The sequence below is a fragment of the Gossypium hirsutum genome, chromosome D01, assembly GCF_007990345.1.
Source record: "Gossypium hirsutum isolate 1008001.06 chromosome D01, Gossypium_hirsutum_v2.1, whole genome shotgun sequence".
Taxonomy (NCBI): domain Eukaryota; kingdom Viridiplantae; phylum Streptophyta; class Magnoliopsida; order Malvales; family Malvaceae; genus Gossypium; species Gossypium hirsutum.
Genome location: NC_053437.1, coordinates 32,699,066 through 32,723,383, shown reverse-complemented (window position 1 = coordinate 32,723,383; position 24,318 = coordinate 32,699,066). Strand labels below are relative to the sequence as shown.

Here is a 24,318-nt window from a genome sequence, read left to right as displayed (position 1 = left end):
GTCACATCCAATACGTTAGGACACAACTTGTTGAATTCCCAATAATGAATTCTTATTTTTTGATTAAAGAGAAATGCTCGATTGTTAGACTTAACGAAGAAAATCGGAACCCAATACGTTAGGGCTTAATTTCCTTGAAAATCTTAAATTCAAGCATTCTCTCAATTTTGAAAAGTTTGAAATCGAGTAAAGAATGATGTGATGCTATATTAAATATACAATGCAATAATAAATATTACAAAGGCCTAGAAATAATATAAATAAATGAATAAATAAAATCAATATACATAATAAAAATAATCACATACAAAATATCAAATAAATCATAAAAAACAATTTTTTTAACATATAAACGAAAACATGAATTAATAATCGAATGAAGAAAATAAACAAAATATAAAGAATAAAAGGCACATAATATATACATTGAAATTAAAAGCCATACACATAATTTACATATGTAACTTTGGATTAAAATTTATAAAAGCAGAATATATAATGCATTTGTGAAAATAAAATATAAATTATAAAGTAAGTGTTAAAAAATACATATATTTGAGCATTTAAAAAAATAAATATATTCATATATATATACAAGTATATAAAAACTGGTTAAAAATATTAATATGTATACATACATATATATACAAAGATAAATATAACATATCTAGATTATAAAAAAATAATTATATATAAATAAAATAAAATAAAAATAATTACCTCGTATTAAAAAATAAATATGCGAAAAATATTAGTTTTTAAAAAAATATAAATACGCACATAGAAACAAGTATACATATATATAGCTAAAATAATAATAATTACATATGAAAATAATAATAATATTAATTACATTAACAAAATTAACTAATTTTAAGAAAAATATAAAAAGGATTAAATTGAACTACAAGTAAACAAATTTGGGGTCAATCTGCAAATAAATAAAATTTGGAGGACTAAATTGAACGAGCGAATTACATAGAGGGGCTGGAAGGGAAATTTTCCCTTCTCCTCTAAAACGGTGTCGTTCAAAAGGATTAAATTGGAATTTAAAATAAATAAAAGGGTAAATTAAAAAATAAAGAAAACTTAATTACAAAAACATTAAAAGGCGGAGGGGCTAAATAAAAAAATAAATAAAATTCGCAGTGGTATCACATTCTCCCTTTTTTAAAATCGTGAATAAGTAAAAAAAATAATCGAAAGAAAAAAATAGTAAGCCACCTTTAAAAAACTGCCAATCGTTCTTTTTTATTCCTCCTCCTCTTTTCTCTTTTTTTTTTTACAATGAAGGGAGAGGCCTCTATTTATAGTTGAGCCTCCCAAAATCCAACGGTACAGATCAACGGTTGAGATTAAAGGGTATCTACAAATTAAATCTCTAAAATTACAAAATCATATCTTCTAAGATTACATATCATATCTAAGATTGCATATATCATATCTAAGATTGCATATCATATCTAGGATTGCATATCATATCTAAGATTGCATATCATCAAAAATTATGTTTCCATATGTGAGCCCGGGCTAAAATTGGGTATTACACTATTACTCTGAAGACCCAATCTAAACATTTTAAACTTTAGGTATTTAAAGCCTAAGCTTACAAAATACCTAATAGAAACAATAGTATCAATTTAAGGACTCAATTAAAACGGTTTGAAGCTCAGTAAGCAAGCAATTTAGAGAGACCATTGATGCAATTGAACCAAAGGAACATGACTTTTAATAGGTTTGGAAATTTAGAAACCAATATAAAACGACCATACACAATTCAACGCTAGAGAGCAATGAAATTAAAGCAAAAGGCAATTTAAAGGGACCAAAGATGAAATTGAACCAAAAGTAAAAACGCTAGAAGGAGGGCTTGAACCTCCGACCTTGTGGTTAACAGCCACACGCTCTAACCAACTGAGCTATTCCAGCCTTTTGTTGTTAAGCTTTTCAATAGAAAGCATATTCATGGAACCTGGCTCTGGACAGTGGAGTCTCTTTTGTAGCTATATTAACTCAAATCTTGAGAACTAACCCTTCATTTGTTAAGCAGATGAGCAGCATGTTTGAAGCTACTTGGGTGTCCACCCTACAGTCCCACAACTTGGAATGAATATTGCAGTTTGAGCCTCCAAGAAATCACAAACAGCTTTGGGTTAATAAATGAAGTTGAAGTCTATTTTAGCCCAATTCCACATGTCCTAATTAATTGTCAATTTGGGTGTTGGAAGCCCAGTGTAGGCGGAATCAAAATTACAAGTACATCTTTGGAGTTAAAACGGATGAAACTAAAAATAGACACCAAGATTAGCTCTAATACCAATTAAGTAGAAACGTTAGCGGTCAATGATGTTAGAAATATACAACAAAGATAGAAATTTGAGTTGTTTGATTTTCTCCCCTTTTTTATTCAAATATTACCTTTAATTCTTCTAATCCAAACTCTTATTTCCTCTTTTCTATTTTAGTTATATTAATTACACATTAATTGTGTTTTGGATATAGCTTCTCATGTCCCCTTTAATTAATTTGTTGTTTTATTTTTTGAATTGTTTATGCTTGCTTGATTTAGAATATCCTATATTTTAAATTTAATTTAGGCTTTGATATTAAGTTTTAAGTTTGGTTTTTTTTTAGATTTTAAATTGTGGATTCAAATGTTAAGCTTTTAGCATTTAGATTTTTTATATATTTAGATTTTAATATTTTTAAGTTTTAGGTTTTAAATTAAAAATTCTCAGATACTAAATGTTAGGCATTTCAATAGCAAGTCTTAAATTAAATTTTGATTTAGATTTCTTAGATAGATTCCCGAATTTAAACATAAAATCCTTTCACTTAAACCAAAGGGAAATTACTTTCAATAGAAACGACCACACACAAGTCAACGCTGGAAAGCAATTAAATTAAAGCAAAATGCAATTTAAAGGGACCAGAGATGAAATTAAACCAAAAGCAAACCCGCTAGAAGGAGGGCTTGAACCTCCGACCTTGTGGTTAACAGCCACACGCTCTAACCAACTGAGCTATTCCAGCTTTACGATAGGCGAATTATATTATTTATATTTATATTAAAAACATAAAATTAGTATTAAAAGATGTTTACATTGAAATTTATTCAGTTTAGGAGAGATAAAGAAAGAAAAAAGACGTTGGCATTTTTTCTCATTTATGTTTTTTTATTATAATAACCATGTACATTTGTTTTTTTTTAAAAGAGTAGGGGATTATTTTTTTAAAATTTATCATTTAAGTAAAATATTTTTAAATTCAATTGCTTTTAAATTTTCATTTATAATTTTTTTAAATGATCAGAATCTATATTGAGATTATTTAAAAATTTAAATTAATAAAATATAATTTTAGGATATAATTTATACGAAAACGATGTTTAATGATTTCCTTTAACCATCAAATCTATAGTAAAATTTTAGATTTTTTTATATTTGTTTGACCATAGAAAATTGAAAGGAATAATTCAATGAATATTTCTAACTACAATTACTCACTCTAAAAAATGAAACTCATCTTTAATTTGCTTAATAGTAGTTGCTTTTGAAGATGTAGGATGCCTAAACAATGTTTTTATACTCTTAAATTAATTCGGTTGGTTAACCGAATTAATTCGGTCGGGGTCGGTTAATAATTTTTTGGAAATTTGGTTAACGTCAATTCAGTTCGAAATCAGTCGATTAATCGAATGATAGCAAGATAAATTCGTATTTTTAATATATTTATTTTTGGCTAATTATCAAATAAAATGATATTAAATTTGGATTTTTCTTATCAGGAATGAAGTTGGTGTGCTGAATTCAAACTCTTACAAAAAAAAGGGCTAAATTGGAACAAAAAGCAAAGAGGAGGGCTTGATTGAAAGATTGAAGATTCAAAGATGATTGGATAAAGATTGAAGGGTTGAAGATTTTTTTAAAAAGTGGCTGGATAAAGATTGAAGGATTTTTTATATTGTTACAACTCTGTAATTAGTTTAAATTCTAGTTTAAATTTGATTTTTAAAATTTAAATTATTTAGTGATAATATTTAGAATTATTTAGTGATAATATTTAGGAAAAATCTAGCTAAATTTTAACACTAAAAATGTGTATAAATACCTAGTGACTACAACCAATTGAGCACACTTCGGCTTTGGATTTGGCGTTAATAAATTCTTTCTTTTTTTTCTTTCCTTTTTTTACTTTCAACCTTTTTGGTTTAATTACCTTCCAAGGCCCTTTCTCTTTCCACTTTCCATAATTCCATTTAAATCATTTATTGTAATTCTTTTCATAATTAACTAAACCCTTTTTTAGCTTTACCCAGAAATTGCTCCAATAAAACAATCGTGAGATACGAGCCCGCTAAAAAAAAACCTCTCAACGCAGTATTTTCTATCTCTCTTATATATGGGATAGTATAAATTCGTCCCTTAAAGTTGATTCAACTTCGATTCAAAAAGTGCACGTTGAGTTGGAGTTGTTTGGCGTACAGTTGGGAAGACAAATTGGTTGTGCTATGTTCGAATTCCCACGAAAAAATTGGTGTGTCTAGGTGGGAAAAGCCAGTTGAATTTCGTCAAGGGAGATAGAGATCGGATTTAAACAACCCACGCGGTTGAGGCCGTTGATTCGAGTTGGGCTTTTTAGAGCGCAAGACTGTCAAAATCTTAAATTGCGAGCACGTGTATCGTAATTAGAGATTTGGAAAGAGTCGGTTTGCAAGTCGTATCGGGATTGACTACTTAAGGAAAAGTTAGCGATCGGGACGCTTTATAACTAGCTTATTGCTTGGAAGGGAAAATCTATTTTAAGGATCGATTCAAGATTGGAGTACACCGAGGCTAAGGTTAAGCTTAAAAAAATATTTTATTTATCCATTTATTTTATTTTCTTAAATTTATTTATTTTTCGCATTTTTGAATCTGTTTTATTTTAATTTCGTATTTTCTTCTTTATTTATCTTAACCAATTTAAACCCCCCATTTTTTTATTTTTAGCATTTCTACACATAGGTCATGGGCACAATTGTGACCGCGACTTCAATTTTGGTCACGAAAAAAGGCGAAATTAGATAGCCAGACCCTGTGGATTCAATCCTACTGCTCTATGCTACTAATTACTACTATTTTTTCGTAGGAATTTATATTTAGTGGTTTCGACACCCATCAAATTTTGGTGCCATTGCCGGGGCTTGGTGAAAATTTTTAATTTTTATTTGTTTTCTTTATGACCAAGTCAGAATCGGGGGCTCTAGCATTTGAACCGGAGATAGAAAAGTTGACTCGTACACTTCGAAGAGAAGCTATTGGACGTGATAAACAACCCGATTTTGAAGAAGGATCTTACACTAAAGATATCTACTCATCTGAAGATTCAGACAAAATGACAGATCAAACTATACGCCAACTTGCAGCTGCACCAAATGAACAACAACCGCTATGTATAACTTATCCGGTGGGCGAAACACCGTTTGAGTTAAAGTCAGGATCAAATACATTTATTGCCTACTTTCCGCGGTTTAAAAAATGAGAACCTACATACTCATCTGAAAGAGTTTCACATGGTTTCTAAGCATGAAACCAGAAGGAGTAACTGAAGATCAAATAAAACTACGAGCTTTTCCTTTTTCATTAGTTGATTCTGCTAAAGAACGACTGTTTTATTTACCTCTGGGATCTGTTAATACTTGGACTGATATGTCTTGATTGTTTCTTGATAGGTTTTCCCAGCAGCTCGAGCAGTCGAATTAAGGAGAAGTATAGTCGGAATACAAAAAAAAGAAGTAGAGTCACTCTATGAATATTGGGAGCGATACAAGAAGTTGTGTGCAAGTTGCCCACAATATGGTATGTCTGAACAATCACTCCTACAGTATTTCTACGAGGGGTTACTCCCAATGAAAATGAAGATAATTGTTATCGCTAGTGGAGGGGCTCTTGTGAACATGACTCCCTAAAGAGCTAGGGAATTAATTTCGACTATGGCTACAAATTCTCAACAGTATCGACCAACCACCTATGAAAACTACGAGAAGAGTTCATGAGTTAAGTACTCCTTCTATAGTAAATAAAATTGATGAACTTACTAATGCGGTTAAAAATATGCTTGCAGGACAGATGAACCTAGTTCAGTTGTGTGGGATTTGTGCTAAGCTTGATCATTCTACCGACTCGTGCTCGATTTTACTTGAGGACACAGCTGCACAAGTAGATGTTGTTGGGAACTTCCCAGGGTCACCTCAAAGACACTATGATCCATATTCGAACACATACAATATAGGGTGGAAGGATCACCCAAATCTAAATTATGGATCGAACCCTCGATACAATCAATCATATCAACCAAGGCCACCTCCGCCTCAACAATATCAACCTCCAAAGTCATCTCTTGAAACCATGTAGAAAGGCTAGCCGTTAGCACTGAAATGTTCCAACAAAAGACTGAAGCGCATCTCCAGGAAATGGATCAAAAAATAAGTAAGTTAGCTCTTACGGTTAGTCGTTTGGAGAACTAAGGAAAATTACCATCTCAAACTAAGCCGAACCCACGTCCAAATGCAAGTGCTGTAACCGTAAAGGATGGAAATGAGTCAGAACTAGCAGCTCCTACTGAGCTGATGCCTTATAAACCATTTGTTGTACCTCCCCCATACTCTGGAAGGCTCGCCCAAGTTAAAAAGGAATGAGAGGAAAAAGAAATCCTTAAGATATTCCAAAAGGAAACCCTTTACTTGATGCTATTAAACAGGTTCCACGCTATGCAAAATTTTTAAAAGAACTATGCACTAGAAAAAAGAAGCTCCAAGGAAATAAATGGGTGAATGTAGGAGAAAATGTTTCTGTAGTACTACAAAGGAAAACCCCGCCGAAGTGTAAGAACCAATGTATGTTTTATATATTCTGCAAAATAAGTACTATTGGCATAAATAAAGCCATGTGTGATATAGGAGCATCTATTAATGTAATGCCTTTATCTATTTTTAAATTGCTAAACACGGGTCCTTTGAAAGAAACGGGCGTGATTATTCAATTGGCAGATAGGTCATGCATATATCCAAAAGGGGTGCTGGAAGATGTCCTCGTAAAGGTAAATGAACTAATTTTTCCTGCAAATATTCACATCATCGATATGAAAGATGACCATTCAAGAAATGCTTCTGATGTTCTACTTGGAAAACCGTTCTTAAGTATCGCACATACAAAGATTGATGTTTGAAGTGGAACATTCACTATGGAATTCGACGGTAGGTGGTAAAATTTAATGTTTATGAGGCGATAGGCCAACCTAGTTCAATGTCGAATATTTTTAGTGTTGATATTATTGAACCACTAACGAAATTTCATTTTGAGTATCATGAAGGGGATGAATTACAAACTGTACTTTCTAAAAGTTTAGACCTCAATACAATGGATAAATTGAAGGAGATAATGACGTTCAGAGAACTAATTCGAGAAATCATAGTTCTATTGGAGACTCTTCAATTCCCTAGAAGCCAAGGTAAGTATTTTGAACTTTCTCCTTCTAAAACTAAACTGTTGCCTTCTATTTTGCAGGCCCCTGAGATAGAGCTTGAACCATTATCGGAACACTTGAAGTATGCCTATCTAAGTAATGGAAACACTTTACCAGTAATAATTTCCAGTAAACTTTCGGGATTGGAAGAGGATAATTTAATTCGAATCTTGAGAGACTACAAAGGGGCTATCGGATAGACGATCGTCGACATAAAAGGATTAAGTCCCTCATCTTGTATGCATAGAATATCGATAGAAGAAAACGCAAGCCTAAAGAGAGAAGCTCAAAGACGCCTTAATTCACTAATGATGGAGGTTTTCTAAAAGAAAATTCAAAAACTATTAGATGCTGGGATGATCTATCCAAATTCTAATAGTAATTGGGTTAGCCCAATTCATGTGGTACCTAAGAAAACTGGTATGACTGTAATAAAAAATGTAACAAGAGATTTAGTTCTCACTCAAGTCCAAAATGGGTGGACGGTCTGTATAGATTACAGGTTGTTGAACTCTTTAACTCGAAAAAATCACTTTTCACTTCCTTTTATTGATCGAATGTTAGAATGTTTAGCAGAAAAAAACTCACTATTTTTGTATTGATGGTTATTCAGGTTTTTTCCAAATTCCAGTAGCACCGGAGGACCAAGAGAAAATAATGTTTACATGTCCATTTGGCACATTAGCCTACAGACAGATGATGTTTGGACTTTGCAATGCACCAGCCACATTCCAGAGGTTTATAGTAAGTATATTTTTCGACTATGTTAAGAAAATAATTGAGGTATTTATGGACGATTTTACAGTTTATGGCAATTCTTTCAATGACTAACTGTCAAACCTCGTTAAAATTTCAGAGAGATGCCTAAAATTTAATCTAATTCTTAATTATGAAAAATGTCATTTTATGGTAGATAAGGGATTGATTTTAGGGCATATTGTTTGCGTTGAAGGGATCATGGTCGATAAGGCCAAAACTGATGTTATCAAATCACTTCCATACCCTACGACTGTGAGGGAAATTCATCCTTTTCTTGGTCATGTAGGTTTTTATAGGCGCTTTATTAGGTACTTTTCTAAGATTTCGCGATCGCTCTGCAATCTCTTGTAAAAAGATAAAGAGTTAAAATTTGATCAAACATGCAAAAATGCATCCGAAACTTTCAAACAAAAGCTTGTTTCAGCTCCAATAGTACAACCGCCAAATTGGGACTACCCTTTCGAGCTCATGTACGATGCAAGCGACCAAAGTGTAGGAGCTGTCCTTGGGCAAAGAATTGGGAAGGAACCTCACATTATATCCTATGCCTCTAAAACATTAGATGCTGCTTAGAGCAATTACTCAAATACTGAAAAAGAATTATTAGCTATTGTTTTTGCTTTGGAAAAATTTAGATCGTATTAATTAGGTACTAAAGTTATTGTTTTTTCTGACCATGCAGAGTTGAAATATTTGATCGGGAGAAAAGAGGCAAAACCTAGATTGATTTGATGGATTCTTCTCTTATAAGAATTCAATCTCGAGATCAAGGATAAAAAAAGAAGTGAGAACCTAGTAGCTGATCATTTGAGTCGAATTCCCTTCTCAAAAAACTACACACCTCTTAAAGATGACTTCCTAGATGAAAGTCTTCTGTCAGCTCGGACAGTTTACCCATAGTTTTTAGATATGGTAAATTACCTCGCTACAGGTATTGTATCTTCTAACTTATCACGTTCTGAAAAGGACAAGCTCAAAAGAGACTCATGATATTATATTTGAGACGGCCCATACCTATAGAAACACTGCTCCGATCAGGTAATTCGACGATGTGTCGCAGAAACTGAGGTACAATCTATCCTTTCCTTTTGTCATTCTTATGCTTGTGGAGGGCATTTCGATCCTAAATGCACTGCACATAAGGTACTTGAGTGTGGATTGTTTTGGCCACACATATTTCGTGATGCTTATTTATTTTGTAAAACTTGCGATAGTTGTCAAAAAGTGAGGAATTTAAGACGAAAGAGTGAGATGTCCCTAACACCTATGCATGTATGTGAAATTTTTGATGTGTGGGGCATCGATTTTATGGGGATTTTTATTTTATCATTTAATAATGTTTACATTATTCTCGCTATAGATTATGTATCTAAATGGGTAGAAGCTAAAGCTACCCGACATGCTGATGCTAAAATTGTAGTGGATTTTCTAACGAACTCTATCTTTTCCAAGTTTGGCACACCGAGAGCATTAATCAGCGATCGAGGAACTTATTTCTGCAGCAAGGTAATTGATACTCTACTGAAAAAGTATGGGGTGACACATTGTGTGGCCACGACTTATCACCCACAAACAAACGGTCTAGCAGAAGTTTCGAACTGCGAAATAAAGTTGATTCTGGAAAAGATCGTGAAACCCAATAGGAAAGACTGGAGCTTACATTTAAACGATGCATTGTGGGCGTACCGTACTGCTTACAAGGGACATATAGGAATGTCCCCTTACCAACTCATATTCAGTAAACCATGTCACCTTCCAGTGGAGTTAGAACATAAGGCATTTTGGGCACTAAAAAGGATGCAACATGGAGTTGGACGTCATAGGTAATTATCAAAAATTAGACATTCAAGAACTCGAAGAGATCCGGCGAGACGCATATGAAAATGCCCAAATTTATAAAGACAAAACCAAGGCGTTTCATGACCAGAAAATATCTCGCAAACAATTTTTAGTTGACCAAAAAGTGTTACTTTACGATCCTACACTAAGAATTTTTTTGGGTAAGCTTCGAACCAAATGGCTTGGTCCTTTTATTATTACTAAAATATTTCCTCATGGTGCAGTTGAAATTAAAAACAAGGAATCCGGTAAATGTTTTAAAGTCAATGGTCAAATGCTAAAACCCTTTTACGAGAACTTTCAAGTACACGTGGTGGAGGAATTATTTTTTGAGGAGCCGAACGATTAAATTTTCTAAGTCGTCGAGCTAATGACGTTAAAAAAAAGGCTGTATAGGAGGCAACCCATATTTATTTTTATTTATTTTATTTTATTTTGAATTCTAGTTTAGTTTGAGAATTAAATAAAATATTATTTTAATACATTTGATCATGCTGTTTTCCAGGAACAACCACCTTCACCTATAGACGAATGACTTCATCGCATTGAAACTCGTATCGAAATAATGGAAGCCAACATCTCAAACATCCTCACCATTCTACAAAGCGATCACTTCCATCGCCCTCCGCCCATTAAATATAAATGGGGAGTACACTTTCTCCATTCATATTATTCTTTTTACACATTTAGGGCAATATAAGCTAAGTAGGGGAAATTTTCTATCATGCCATACATTCTTTTTGCATGTGTTTTGCAAAGAATAATTTCTTAATTCGTTTTGGAAATAAACCTCTAATTCTTATGTTTAGTTTATTTAAATAAGTGGGTGAACCATGAAAAACTATTGCTAGCTTGATCAATGGATATTTTGTAGAATTGAAAATGTGATGCCTTAGTCAATATTTCATGAAAATTGTTGGTCTTATTGAACTTGCCTGATGAAAGTACTCGTTAAAATAAATAAATAGTTTGGTTAAGAGTGAAGATTCAGAAATGTGACCAAGTTGAGTAACTGGGATGAGGTACTTGGGTTGTCATCTCATTTTGCGTCAAAAGGTTTGGTGACGAGTCGAAGCTTGTAACACTCCGCTAATCGAGCTGCCTTGAGAAATAAATCTATTAGGAACATGTGAAGCTAAGTAATCGGGATGAGGTGCTTGAGTTGTCATCTCATTTCGCGTCAAAAGGTTTGATTATGTCTCGAATTCGTTAAAAATAAAAAAATTAAACAAAAAGAACGTGCCAAGTTGAGTAACTAGGGTGAGGTGCTTGGGTTGTCATCTCACTTTTCGTAAAAAGACTTGACTACGTTTGAAAAAAAAACACAAAAAATGTATATAGATATAAATAAAGGCATATGTTGAGTATGACCGTTTTGCATGTTTGATTGAGCCTAAATTTAGTGAAATAGTTGAGTTTGACATATTGTTTGAGATTTTATAAAATGCTTATTGATTGAGTTTAGCAATTGTTTATTTTTGATTCACCTAATTGTTTGATGTATGCTTGACTAGGAAATGGGGTTTTGATTTTGAAAGGGATTGACAAATTATTTTTAGTGGATATCATGCTTGAGGACAAACATCGACTAAGTAGGGGAAATTTGATTTCAAGATAAATTCGTATTTTTAATATATTTATTTTTGGCTAATTATCAAATAAAATGCTATTAAATTTGAATTTTTATTATCAGGAATGAAGTTGTTGTGCTGAATTCAAACTCTTACAAAAAAAGGGCTAAATTGGAACAAAAAGCAAAGAGGAGGGCTTGATTGAAAGATTGAAGATTCAAAGATGATTGAATAAAGATTGAAGGGTTGAAGATTTTTTTTAAAAGTGGTTGGATAAAAATTGAAGGATTTTTGATATTGTTACAACTCTGTAATTAATTTAAATTCTAGTTTAAATTTGATTTTTAAATTTTGAATTATTTAGTGATAATATTTAGAATTATTTAGTGATAATATTTAGTGATAATATTTAGAATTATTTAGTGATAATATTTAGAAAAAATTAGCTAAATTTTAGCACTAAAAATATGTATAAATACCTAGTGACTACAACCAATTGAGCACACTTCAGTTTTGGATTTGGCATTAATAAATTCTTCTTTTTTTTTTCTTTCCTTTCCAGCGTCAATTCCCATCCTGTTTCATTCATTTTTTTTACTTTCAACATTTTTGGTTTAATTACCTTCTAAGGCCCTTTCTCTTTCCACTTTCCATAATTCCATTTAAACCATTTATTATGATTCTTTTCATGATTAACTAAACCCCTTTTTAGCTTTAGCCCGAAAATTGCTCCAATAAAACAATCATGAGATACGAGCCTACTAAAAAAAACCTCTCAACGCAGTATTTTCTTTCTCTCCGGTATATGAGATAGTACAAATTCGTCCTTTAAAGTTGATTCAACTTCAATTCAAAAAGTGCACGTTGGGTTGGAGTTGTTTGGCGTACAGTTGGGAAGATGAATCGGTCATGCTGTGTTTGAATTCCCATGAACAATTGGTGTGCCTAGGTGGGAAAAGCCAGTTGGATTCCGTCAAGGGAGATAGAGATCGGATTGAAATGAACCACGCGGTTGAGGCCGTCGATTCGAGTTGGGCTTTTCAGAGCGTAAGGCTGTCAAAATCTTAAATTGTGAACACATGTATCGCAATTAGAAATTTGGCAAGAGTCGGTTTGCAAGTTGTACCGGGATTGACTACTTAAGGAAAAGTTGGCGATCTGGACGTTCTTGGTCGTTGTAACCAGTTTATTGCTTGAAAGGAAAAATCTATTTCAAGGATCGATTCAAGATTGGAGTACACCAAGGCTAAGGCTAAGCTTAAAAAATATTTTATTTATCTATTTATTTTATTTTCTTAAATTTACTTATTTTTCGCATTTTTGAATCTGTATTTTAATTTCGTATTTTCTTCTTTATTTATCTTAACCAATTTAACCCCCCATTTTTTTTATTTTTAGCATTTCTACACATAGGTCATGGGCACGACTGTGACTGCGACATCGATTCTGATCATGGAAAAAGGCAAAATTAGATAGCTAGTCCCTGTGGATTCGACCTTACTGCTCTATACTGCTAATTAGTGTTATTTTGTCGTAGGAATTTATATTAGGTGCTTTCAACACTCATCACTGAATTAACCGAACTTAATAAATAATGTTATAATATAGAAGTATTCGGTCGGGGGTCGATCAGTTCGGTTAATTTTTTGGAAGTATAAATTAATCGGTTGGTTAATTCGTTTAATTTTTTATATGTTTTATACTTGTTTTAACCAAAAATAAAAAAAAAACATATAAATTTTGGTTAATTCGATTAACCGACCGAATTAACTGAAAAAGTTTAGTTCGGTTAAATTTTTTTGAAAAAATTTCAATTCTATTAACGATTTAAAAAGGTCGATTAATTCGGTTAATGGTAGTTCGAGTCGGTTAACCGATTGAACACCACTAAAAAGTGATAGAAAATGACCAAATTTGTGTAGTAGCCCAAGTGCTAAGGTTTTAGTATACTTCTCCTTGCCCTAAGTTTTATCCATGACAACTCTTTTTCTCCCATTTATTTTTCCTTAATTTTGGAAGAACGATTAATTTGTCAAAACAGCCCTCCGAAATTTGCTTAACCTAACCATTTATAACTTCCTTCCTAATCAAATTACAATTCTGGTTTTCCTTTTCAACCTAAACTAAAATTTATTTCCCTATTTCTTCCCCATTCTTTCTTCATCTCTTCTTTTACAATTATTTTTTTCTTTTGCTGGAAATTTTATTTTGATCCCAAGTTTGAGATTCAGACCCGTTCAATCCATCTTTCGTGTCAATTTAACGTAACACCATCAATTTTGTTTCTAACGTGTCAAGATTGGTAATCATTCATATTTTTGATTTCATAGAATCCTAAAACTCTGGAATAAACATTGTTCTTGTCAATCTTTCAAATTGGATACGAATCTTTTATGAACTTTCCCAAAAATCTTGATAGTTTTGATAAATCTTAAAAGTTGATATTAATTCTTGTGTTTTGTCGATCGAAAGTCCCATTATAGGTATTCCGAATCAAATTCGGACATGAGGATCATCGTACGAGACCCAACAAGTTAGGTGTGTGTTCTTTTTTGAGAAAATCAAGACAAAATTGAACCTAATCCAGACAAAAAGACCTACCACATGGGCGTGTGGGCCACTCGTGTGGACTGTACGACCTCGCACATGGCCATGTCACTCCGAAAACCTTAAGATGTTCGACTTTCACATGACATGACCTCACACACGGTCATGTCTCACCTGTAGGTCAAAATTTCCAATGTCACATGACTACAATCTCTTACACGATCTAGCCACATGGTCATGTACCCCTTCCACACGGCCCAGAGCTTCCCACACAGTCATGTGTCCCTTGAAACTTGGAAATTATAATTTTGACCTAAAATTTTATAATTTGATCAGATTAGTCCCTTAATAGGTTTTGAACTATTTTTAGTGAACTAAATTATGGAAATAGGTCCCTGATGATATTAGATATGCTAGAAGCCATGATTGATCAATTTTATATGCTATTTAATTAAATTTATGAATATTTTCATAAATAATGAATAATATATAGTACCTTTGTATCTATATACTTGCAATTGAATGAATAACGTGCCCTATATTATTATCAATGCTGAATACATGCATAGCTTGAATTTCTACTGATTGACCATGTGATAGATTATTTATTATGCCTTAAATGCATTGCATGGGGTGGGTTGATATGATCGGAGGAAGTAACAACAATATATCTGCATTTAAATGTTTGTTGTGTACCTATAGCCAAAGCAGATTCCAACTGCGTCATTTTGTTGTACATTCACAACCATCTGACAGCTTTTATCTGCGAGTATGTTGTACTTCCACGACCATTGGCAAGTTTCATCTGCAACATTTTGCTGTGTACCTATAGCTAAAGTAGATTCCAACTGCATCATTTTTGTGTGTGTCTACAACCATTGGCAGTCAAGGCTGCCATATAATGGTGGTTAATCCACAAACTGGTGTTATGGTGGTTGGAGTTCTGGAGAACTCAATGTGGTGTGTAACGGTGGGGGTAGGATAAATATTGTTTAAATCTGAAATTGTATAGCATCTTTGATATCATGTTCATACAAATCTGGAAATGATGTTATGAAATTTATGAGCATATGAGTGGATACACATATTTAAATGTGTGTATATTTTTATATGGTTATAGTGGGCTAATCTGAGAATTTGACTATTTTGAAATTTGTGATTGTGAGTTCTAATGCTTAAATGATGATTACATTGAAAAATCGTACTCTGAATTAAATTGCTATATATGATAATTACTTGCAATGTTATTTAATGTGTCCTAACAACTGTTTTAATTGATTTTATTGTAAATGAACTCACGTTGAGTGTCATAGCTCACTCCCCCTTTAATTTTCATCATTTCAGATAACCCACTAGGTTAGGACGTGGGCGAGGCATCCGGAGGGACTCGACTTAGTTCATTTTTTATCTTAATATTTTAAGTTCCTTTAAATTTTTTTATTTCCTCAAAAAGATTGTGTTATTTATTTATAAACCGTGACATGAGACTTAGGATTTAGGTTTTATTTTATTTTGGATAACATTAAACCATAAATTTTAATAAGGCTATTAGACTATTATTATTTGATGAACTCCGATTTTATTAAAAACATAAGTAATTGTCACCTTTTCCGCTGTTAGATAATAAACAATGCTTGAGGAATAATAAATAATGTATTTAGCAAAGTTTTCTAAACAAATTAAAAAAATGTTTTAAAAGGATCGTTTTCAAAAATACTGATAGATTATTGAGCCACTTTGGTGACTAATGTAATCTTCTGAACTTGTGTCTAACATTTAAGTCGAATTGAAAAAATTATGAAAAATATATAATAAATGATCATATTAAAAAAAATATATTCAAAAGAAAATATACTCAAGAGAAATTAACTAAATTAAATGTGTTCAATAACAATATAAAAGTATACATTGATTAAATCATGTAAAATGTGATATAGTCCAAATTAGAGTTGAAAATATTTTGTAAAAAAAATAGAGTTGAAATTTTATATTAAAACAACGAGTTGAAAATATAATAAATATTGTTGAATTTAATCTTTAAACACTTTAAAGTAATTTAACTGTGTCTAAAAAATAGGAAAAAAAAAAAAACTTTGTTTTCATTACCACCCTGACCTTCCATGCCATAACAGCAGCTGGTGCTCTTCTTCTGACTACCATCATTTCTTAAAGCAAAAGTCAATTTAAAGGGACCGAAGATGAAACTAAACGAAAAGTAAAAAACGCTAGAAGGAGGGCTTGAACCTCCGACCTTGTGGTTAACAGCCACATGCTCTAGCCAACTGAGCTATTCCAGCTTTGTCGTTGAACTTTTCAATAAATTAATTTCAATATTGGAAAGCATATTCATGGAACCTGGCTCTGGACGGTCGAGTCTCTTTTGTAGCTATATTAACTCAAATCTAGAGAACCGCTCATGAAGTTGGATGATTACAACTAAACTAATCCTTCATTTCTTAAGCAGATCAGTAGCATGTTTCAAGCTACTTCGCTATCCACCCTACACACCCAAAAGCTTCAATAATATTTGCAAAAGGATTGAGAAACCCTATATTTTCAACCTACAATTTGTATATTACGTTTAGAAAAACAGCTTTTCAATTAATTACTCAAAAATGAGATTCATTAGAAGCAACGACTTCTTCCGACTTCCAAGCTGGGCTATTTCTTGTTTGAATTGGAACTTAGATAAAAAATTTAAAATTTAGACCCCCTCAAACTCGAACAAAAATAATTATTTATTTTTTGTATAATAATTATAAATAAAACATAAACAGCAATGTCTAGACAAAGATGTGAACTAAAGGTGATTTTTGGGAGGTAACCCAATTTATTTTATTTTTTATTAATTATATTTTATTTATTTTAATTTATTTTGGGCGTGGACATATTTTTCCAAGTTTTGGTCAAAACTTTTTACCTTTGTAGACACGTAATTTGAGGCTTGTTTTACTTTAAATTGCCAATAGATTTTAGTCCATTTTCAAGGCCCAATGGCCCACTATTGCTTTCAATTTTAAAGCAAGGTTTCGAAACACTAAGATCTTATGACCGCATAATGTGAACACATTAGAAAAAAACCATTCATTTCAGCCAAACAAAATTAGAATAACAGACTAAATTATTAAAAGATACCGTTTTTCTAAAAATTACCAGATTAGGTCATTTTTTTCTGAAAAATTACAGGATTAAGCTAAATTTACGAAAACCTTACTAATTGGAAGCATTTTCAATTCTAGTTGAAAGCGTTTTAAAGTGATTTGCAAAAAAAAGCTTCCAACTAGAAGTGTTTTCTACCCTATTGTCTTTTTTATTTTTTTTGATGCCACTTCTTGTGAAAAAAAAACCTTATAAAAAAGTCATTATATAGACACCAAGTCTCATTTCCCTTATTTTTAAAAATTAAAGACAAAACTTTATACATTAAAGTCCAACAAAATAAAACATCATAAACTCTTATACAAATATTATCGTTGTAAAGAAAGTCCAATAAAAAAGGAAAGACAAACTTACACATATAGTAACACATAATATTTTATATATAGATATTAAAGTGTAAAAATTAATAGAGATAATATAGTGACACATATTTTAGTTTTTATCTTTGAATATGTTAAATATATATTATTTTAGCTTTAATTTTTAAAAATCAAGTGTAGCCTTTAATCTTATATTGTTAGTTAAAAGAGTAAGTAATCCCATATAATCTAGGAACAAGCTGCAAATAGATTATAAGCCCATATATACTCATATCCCATATCTCATCGCTTAAAAAATAAGGAAAATGAGACTTGGAGTCTTTATAAAAACCTATTTTGTAAGCTTTATTTTCACAAAAAATGACACCAAAAATAAAAAGAAGAAGAAACAAACATTGGGCATCCCAATTAGAAGTGTTTTCCGTAAATACAGCCTAATCCCGTATTTAAAAAAAAAAGACTTAATCTGATATTTTTTTAAAAAAAAGGTATTTTTTAGTAATTTAGTCAGAATTACAAGTAATTGAAAATGAATAAAACATTTTGATAAAAGTTAACTGTTAGTGGTGTCAATAATAAAAAAACCTTAAAAATATACAAAATAGATAAAAAAAAACAAAAAGGAAAAAAAGATTTGAGAAAATCAAAGGTATGTTCCTTTTATTTTTTGGCTCTCAGCCATTTTTTTAGTAGGCATGCATGTAAGAATAATTGGGTGTGCCTCCAATGACGGCGACCACTAGGCCTCTATGGTTGATGGGCACAATGAACCCTTGGCTTCTTTTTTTGTTCCTATCCTCTTTCTTTCTATTTTTTTTCTTTCATTGTCTTTTTTACTTTTTCTTACAAAACTTAAGAACCCAAAAATAAAAAATGGGAGCCTCTTCGGTTCTTATTTTCAAAAGTAAAAAGAAAGTTTATTAAGATATAAATTTTTTAAAAATCATTTTAGGAATTTTTTTTAAAAAGAGTTTCAATTTATCGACCATTGTGCTCCGGGGTCGGAGAAGAACACAGAGTAGAGAAGCAAAGGAAAAAAAGAGGAAGACATAGACATACTTTTTTTTTGGTAATAAAAAATGAAATCAATTACAATCAGTCATGTGGACAATGTGGGAAATCCTTTGTTAAGCTTGCCAGTATGTGCGGTGCAAAATTTGCATTTCTTGGAATCTGTTTGATGACCACACGCCAATCACGCTTACAGACTTCTTGAATTCCTGAGACCAAATCTCTATTCGTATGTCTCTTAAGGCCACCAAGGATATTTTTGACAGCTGTATCACAATCAGTTTCTACTCTAACTTCTTTCCATTTGGCGCTCCATGCAAATTGTAACCCATCGTATATGGCCTAAAGCTTAGCTTGTTCAACACTGCAACTACCAATATTCCTCCCAAATCCCCAAAACCATTTGCCATGCTCATCTCTTGTGACAATAGTTGAGGAAGCGAGACCAGAAGATGGGTTGCGTGCACCATCGACATTCAATTTGAAGAAGCTAGTGGGAGGTGAGAGTCATCTACAGTCCTTTCTACTAATGCTGGAAGGGACCCCGATCTTTTCTGGCCTCATCTAGATACACTTTGCCCAACCCCACGAAGATTGAATGACATTTACTGAATTCAAAGGAATGTCATGAAAAAATCTTAAAATCCTTTTGTTTCTATAGTCTCCAACAAACAATGCTGAAAAAGGATGACCAAGCCACGTCTTGGAAATCTAAACTGAGATCATTTCTTAAATTTGCTAAGATCCAATCCTACAAAAAGTAAGTGAAAAATTGGGTAAAGAGGTTCGAAGGGAGAATCTGTTTCCAAACATCCTTAGCATGTTGGTTTCTAAGAACGTGGATACAAGATTATTCAACAAAACCACAAGTTACACAAGAAGGGTCATTAGAAATCCCTCTTTTACATCACTCCAAATTAGTCAAAAGGCGCTCCTTCAAGACTAGATAAAGAAATTGACGAAATTGTTGAGGGCCTTCAAGTCTCCAAACTAAGTTTCATTTGTCATTAAAGAATTTTTTAAGAGCATATTGTAAGTTCACTTCACTATATAGACACCATTTGTAGACCAACTAGATATAAGAGAATCTTGTCCAACCAAGGGATTAGGTGCTGGAATTCCTGCAATATGTGAAATAACATTGCTATTAAGAAAACATAAAAAATAATCCCAATTCCAATCACCATTGGTGGAAATAGCCTTATTCAGAGTGATAAAAGTGTCAATGAAGGAAGGGGAACGACATTAATTAATAAGAGGACCAAAATTCGCTTACTAATTGTCTGTCCAAAATTTCACAATGGAACCATCACCAACAAACTAGAGGAGGCTTTGGCAAAGAAGGGGCCAAACCTTTGCTAGTGAATTCCAAATGAACGAGTAGTTACTCTCTGAAGTGTGGAAGACATACTTTTTCAAAATAAAAATGAAAGAAGCAATTGAGTTAAATCAATTTTTTTTCTTGCTTTTATAGAGGCACTAATAGGATTTTTTCAAATGAGCCCCTCCGTATTTCTGAGGTTGCAACTAGGGGCTGCCTTTTGACACAATTGCAACTCTAGTCTATTCGGTTTTTAATTTTGTTCAAAATTTGAAATTATGAGCAAATTAATTGCTCTTTTGGTCCCTTTATTTTTCACAAATTTATTTTCTTTTATCTTATTTGGTTTCTTTTATTTAATTTATTTGATTGATTTTCTTCCTTATTTATTTATTTATTTTATTTTGATTCAAATTTTAGTTTTAATTCTAATTGAAAGTCTTATTTTCTCTTATTTTAAATTCCCATTAATTTTATTTACACCCTCTTATGTATTTATTTCATGCATTTTAGTTATATTAATTGGACATTAATTTTATTTTGGATATATATTCTCATGTTTCCTTTAATTATTTTTTACTTTTATTTATTTAATTATTTGATTTAAATTTTGATATATTGATTTGTTTATTATAGGTTGATTTGTAATTTGAATTTATAATATCCTATTTTAGATTATTTTGATATATTCTAAATTTAAGTTAGGTTTTGATATTAGAGAACCTGATATTATTAGAAAAAAGTTTGTTTTTATTTTAATTTTTTTATGTAAATGTAAGTTTGTTTTTATTTTAATTTTTTTTATGTAAATGTTAAGTTTTTAGAAGTTAGATTTTAAATCTTTAGCTTTAATATTTTAAGATTTAGGTTTTATGTATTGCATTTTAAATATTAGGTTTTAAATTAAATTTTGATTTGATTTTCTTAGATCTTATATTTTAAGCTTTTCAATATTAAGTTTTAAATTAAATTTTGATTTTTCTTAGAATTTAGGATTTTCAACTTTAGATTTTGAATTAGATTTTTGAATTTTAGATTGCTAGATTTAAACACAAAATCTTTTCACTTAAATTAGATTTTTATATTTCTTTGGATTTTATATATTTCTAATTTCAAATATTAAACTTAAATTAGATTTTTTTTCGATCTTAAGTTCTAGATTTGAATGATATGTTTTTTTTTAAGATTAGATTTTTAGTTTCCTTTTTATTTTAGATTTGAATAAGATTTATATTTTTGATTTTAGATTTATGTACTATCATTTTATTAGACTTTAATTTTTATTTTCAATCAGATTTTAGATTTTTACCGTTTAAGTTTAAGTTTAAGTTTAAATTTTTATTTTAGTTTCCTTATGTCTAGCTTTGTTAGGTCCCCTCGACCCAAGCAATGTTAAGACAACTTGGTGGCTCAATTGGGGGACCGATTTTGATAGTCAACCTAGGAAGGGTTTGGTGTTAAGTTCTCTTATGTTATGTGTTGTATATATTTGATTCATTGATATGTATATATATTCTTTATTCATTGATTGATGTTCAACTTCATTTTTTTTTATTTTACATGTATTATAATTGTCATTCATCTTGTATCATGAATTCGATTCTACATTTAGATTTGCCCCATTAAAAGGAATGGTCTCAGGCTTTCGTGCGGCCTTTGCCACTGCATAAGTTTAGAGACCATTTCATGGTTAAGGCTGATGTAGCGTTCATGTGACATCATCACTGCATACTCTATTGAAGCCTTACCTCCCAATGGCTAACCTTTCTAAAGGGAACACATCTATCACGAATGAAGTTATTTCAGACTTGGGTTTCTTGTGCATTAGGGTCAGCTATAAGCCAACAAGTAGTTTCCATTTTAATGTGTAAAATTATATATAGGAGTTGAACCTAAGCTTCGATAGAATTAAAACCTTGTAAGTTGCATCATTATTTTTTGTTACTCATGTTAATTTGATGATTCTCTATCCTTTTTTCATAAATTTGTATTAATATCAAATACTTTTTGTTTCTTGATCTTTTGTATAATAAATCATTTTATTGGTGAGATGTACTTTGTCAGCATTTTTTGTTTAGTATGAGTGTGTACATGTCTTTCAGTGAACATCATGTTTCTTGATTACGACACATATGGTCCAATAAGATTCTTTTTGGTTTTATGTTCATACATTCGTCTTCCTGAAGCATAGTATTTGCATATAATCATCACATTATTAGTTTTATAAACCTTTGTTTTGTATTCTTGAATACTTATAGATTCATTATTCATTCATAAAGGTCCGCGGATAGTTCATTCATACTCCACCTTGTCCTAGGCTAAAGATGACAGAAGAAAGGATAGCTAGATTGGAAGAGCATATGAACACGCTTATGGAAAAGATGGCCACATTATTTAGAGAGAAAGAGAAGAAGGGTGATGGAACTGTTGTAATGGGAAACCATTCTATCCAAAAATTACCCTACAAGGAGGGAGAGTATTACCATGAGGGAACGCATGTTTCAACACTAGGGGAAACCATCCAAGTACCTAAGCCGAGAGCTACCCTAGAGGAAGAAGAAATGAAATGACTTGATAAGGGAAAAGTCATTGAAGCTCACCAACTTGATTTGCTTAAGGAAAGAATGAGAGAAATTGGAGGATTCGATTCCTTTGGGTCCATAGAGGGCGAAGGCTTATGCCTTGTTCTCAATGTGGTAGTACCTCCGAAGTTCAAGGTACCCAAGTTCGAAAGGTTTGACGAAACTAGTTGCCTTGTCACTCATTTTGTCATGTACCGCTACAATATGGTAGTATATTCTAGAGACAAGAAGCTTCTAATGCACATTTTCCAAGATAGCTTAACCGAGTGTACTTCTCACTAGTACATAATTAGTTAGAAATCGATTCTGTACATAGAAAGAGTTAGTTTGAGCCTTCATAGCACAATACATGCATATTATGGACAGGCACTTGAAAACTTAACCTGATAACGCTAAATTATATAAACATTTACAACACTTTCTAACTAGTAATTCATGAAAATTATGTATTTTTTATTAAAAATTTGTCAAATTGGATGAATTTAAAATAGAATTATATCTTTACTTAATTACATGCTAATTTTACATATTTTTTGCCAATTCGAAGTAGTTTGAAGCACTAGAAGAAAGAAGACAGCTGTGATGCTTACCTATTGATGCTCAATGCTATAACATTTCTACAACATAAGCCATGCAGACATGGGTTGATAAATAATCAACATGAGGCGCCTCAAATTAAGTATTTGGACTCTCAAATTCACCTTGACCCGGCTTTCAAATGGGTCACTGAAGCTGGGCCTACTGCCAAGAATGAAGCCCAAATTATCCACTAAAGGAGGAAAGAGGCCAATCGGCCATGGGGATGTCAAACCGTCCAAGGAGGACTTGGTAAACCACCAAATCAGCTTCTAAAATAAGCAACCAACCTCCATTTCCACAAAATATGCAAACAATCCACTCCCTCCACCTTTTCTCCCTTAAATCAAGCATGAATCAAGCTAACATCCTTCCCAAAATACCAAACCATCCATCCACCTTCTTTAACTCAAGGGGCCGACCACCTCTAAGAGAAATTCAAGGGGAATCAGATGCTAAAAATAGCAAAGAATCTATGGGGCTCTCAAGTATAAATAGTGGAGTTACATTCAATTCTCATCATGAACTCATTCTTCATATTTCATTTCCTCTACACACATCCATCTCTCTTTAATTCGTTTCACTTATTTTCCATTCATCCATTTCCACTTGAGAGAGTATTTGTAAGGTTTAGAGAGCAGCCACTTTCGACAATATTGAGAGCTTTTATGCTTGGCAGTCATGACAAGAAGAGAAGAACAAATGAGGAGCAAAGTGAGTAATACTATAGAGATCCACCAGAAACGTCTTAGTAATTCTCTTTCTCTTCAATCTTTTATTTTTGGTCAATTCAAGAAACATGATTGCAACTAAGTTTTTTTCTTTGAATATAATCATGATTGCTTAATTTTGTTGGCATTAGAATGATTTAATTTCCTTAGCTTAGATTATTTAGCTTTGCTAAAGGTGTTCTGTGCATTTGATTTGTTTATTCATTTAAGTAAAACTATGAACATGTTTCTCATGCATTGTGAATGAAGGGAAGTAATTGAATTAGTTATTTAATCCAATCAAGATTATAATTAATTGACACAATACTTGAATGATGTATGTTTGATCACTTAGTGATTGAATTAGTAATAATATTAAAATTATGGTTACTTACATAACCTTTGTATGATGTTTGC

The 24,318-nt window shown here is 31.8% G+C and overlaps 3 non-coding genes across 3 annotated transcripts; all 3 read right to left on the bottom strand.

Moving 5' to 3' along the window:
• Positions 1-1,855: 1,855 nt before the first annotated feature.
• Positions 1,856-1,929, bottom strand: TRNAN-GUU (transfer RNA asparagine (anticodon GUU)). The gene has a single exon. It is a non-coding gene; the product is annotated as a tRNA-Asn (tRNA).
• Positions 1,930-2,959: 1,030 nt separating this feature from the next.
• Positions 2,960-3,033, bottom strand: TRNAN-GUU (transfer RNA asparagine (anticodon GUU)). Its single transcript has one exon. It is a non-coding gene; the product is annotated as a tRNA-Asn (tRNA).
• Positions 3,034-16,445: 13,412 nt separating this feature from the next.
• Positions 16,446-16,519, bottom strand: TRNAN-GUU (transfer RNA asparagine (anticodon GUU)). Its single transcript has one exon. It is a non-coding gene; the product is annotated as a tRNA-Asn (tRNA).
• Between the last annotated feature and the right edge of the window lie 7,799 nt (positions 16,520-24,318).